Genomic DNA, 2,602 nt, shown 5'->3' on the forward strand with positions numbered 1-2,602 from the left:
TATATGAAAGTGTTTTTCATCATCCTCTACAAGGGGCCACCAAATCTCATGTAAGATGAGGGCGATAATAGCACCTACCCTCCAGGGTGGGTGAGGACCAAAGGAGAAGGCATTTGGAAAGGGCAGAGAGTTCTTTGAAAAAGGTTCTTTATTATTATTGCTATGAGTGTGAAGTGATTTGTGCAAAGCACACGCATAAATGTGGGCTACAATTATTATCACGGGCCCTGGAAAGTGGACCTCAAGCCCAAGGATCAAGTGGCGGCCCTGCTGCTTCCTTCCCGTGCCGCCTCTCATCAGGGTGAGGTCGGATGTCCCTTCCCACTCTAGATCTGTGACCATCTGTGAACACTGAATCACCAACCAGAGGGCCCTAAGATTGAACAAGTACGGTTCAGAGGATGAGGAGACCAGGCCCAGCATTCCACACCTCTGGGCCGGGCTCCTCCAGCACTCAGGACCAGGCCTCCACCATCAGATCGCCGTTTCTTCAAGGCCGTTCTTTAGAAGATTCTGGGAAGCCCTGCCCCACACCAGAAGGGCTGTCATCTGGAAATACCGGGTGAAGTAGCAACTCCTTGGGCAGGAATATCTTTCTGTTAAACAGAAGTGCACATAGACCATCCTGGACTGGAGTTATGGGCAGACAATTTATTCCTCAGTTGGAAACCACAATAGTCTCAGCGTTTTTCATGTTCAGAAAATTCTGCTGGATTCTGTCAGCCTGATAGGCAAGGGACCCACCGCTAAGCTTGCGAAGAAGCAGGTGGGGTGGTGCCCTGAGAACCTCGAGTTCTGAGAGAGAAGCCCGCAGCAGCTGAGCTCATTTCAGGCCTGTGCCTCCCGGTCCCTCAGGAACTCCTATCAAAGCCTCTTCCACAATCGGGGAGGCAACTCTCATAGAAAGAAAACTGTCTTCACGCCCACAGATGGTCCAAGGGTGTGAGCAAAGCCTTCCTGAAGCCAATTAAAATGATGACCTCCAGCCGACTGAGCTAAGCATGTTCTGTAATTTATGATCACATAAAAACAATTCAGGAGAAGCGGCATGATGTAGTCTGAGAAACTCGGATTGAAGCCTTGCCTCCAATGCATAAAACAAATAGCACTTAGTCCTTGAGGGTTGGCAAAATATGTGACAAATATCTCATTTCATCCTCACGGCAACTGTAGTAAGTACCTGCTATTATCATGCCCATTTCACAGACGAGGAAACCAAGTCAGACAAGATTAAGGTCCAGGGTCACTCACTGATAGGTGTTTGAGTCTGGATTTGAACTCAAGTCCTCCTGGCTCCATTGGAGCACCCAACTGCCTAATACTGATATGCTGACCATGTAACCAGAAACATATCACTCCACCCCTCCACACTCTAGGGGCTCAGCAAAATTCCAACACTACAAATTACAAATGAGGGGTGGCTAGGTGGCCCAGTGAATAGAGCTCTGGCCCTGTAGTCAGGAGGATCAGAGTTCAAATCCAGCCTCAGACATTTAACACAAAAACTAGCTGTGGGACCTTGGGCAAGTCACTTAACCCCAATTGCCCTCCAAAAAAAAAAGACAAATTACAAATGAATTCTTGATCTGCATGGGTAGAGGGTTTCCACACATAGAATTAGCCAGAAAGAGAGATTTGGTGATCATCTGAGTGGACAGAAGAGATGGATATGAAAGACATTGTAGAAGTGAAATACATCTGAACAACACTCTTCAGCAGATAATCGATTCTCTCCTCGTGTGACCCCCACCTATTCCAGGGCCATATTCCCTCTCCCCTGGTCTACTGCAGTCATCTCCTTTCTGTTATCTCTGATGCCAGGCTCTCCCTCTACAGACCACCCTCTGCCCAGCTGAGATTCCCAAAGCCCCAATTGGACCTCATCCCTCCACGGCTCCAGACGCGTCAGTGGCTACCCTTGCCTTTAGATTCAAACACAAACCCTTCTCCTTGGCAGCTCAGACCCTTTAGGACCTGGCTCCAGCTTTCCTCCCAGGGCGATTGACCCTACACTGTGCTCCTACCAAAGGGACTGGCTGATAGTTCACTGCTTGTGTCATTCTACTCCTGTCTCTTGGGACTGGGGGAATCCTGAACTCCCTTCAAGGCTCAGCTACAGAGTCACCCCCCTCATGAGGTCATCATTGCTCCTCCCTCTTGCTAGTGCCCCATGACAGTCCCCCAAAACTATTACGCATTTGAATTTATTTATCTAGGCACAGATCTGCTGGCAAGAGAAAGGGAGACAGCCAAAGTGCTCCTTTGTTACTCAAGAGAAAGCAAGAACAGATTCCACCATGTTGTGTGGACATCCATGGCAAACCATTGGGAGAAACTGGAAGAGAGGGAGATTAGGAGGTGTGGATAGGAGCAGGCAGTGTCTCTGTAGGGAACACCTGACTTTATGAGATTCTAGATCCATGGGACCACACTGAGTATACAAGTTGTCCCAGATGCCCAGAGAATATATAAAGGTTTTGAGGAGAGATTAGTTTTTAATTTATAATTCTGGCACCTAGAACAATGTTCATCACATTATAGGTGCAAAAATAAATGGAAGGAAGGAAGGAAGGAAGGAAGGAAGGAAGGAAGGAAGGAAGGA

This window comes from Petaurus breviceps, unplaced genomic scaffold (genome assembly GCF_028583685.1).
Source record: "Petaurus breviceps papuanus isolate PSGF00001 unplaced genomic scaffold, PetGlider_PUasm1.0 208, whole genome shotgun sequence".
Taxonomy (NCBI): domain Eukaryota; kingdom Metazoa; phylum Chordata; class Mammalia; order Diprotodontia; family Petauridae; genus Petaurus; species Petaurus breviceps.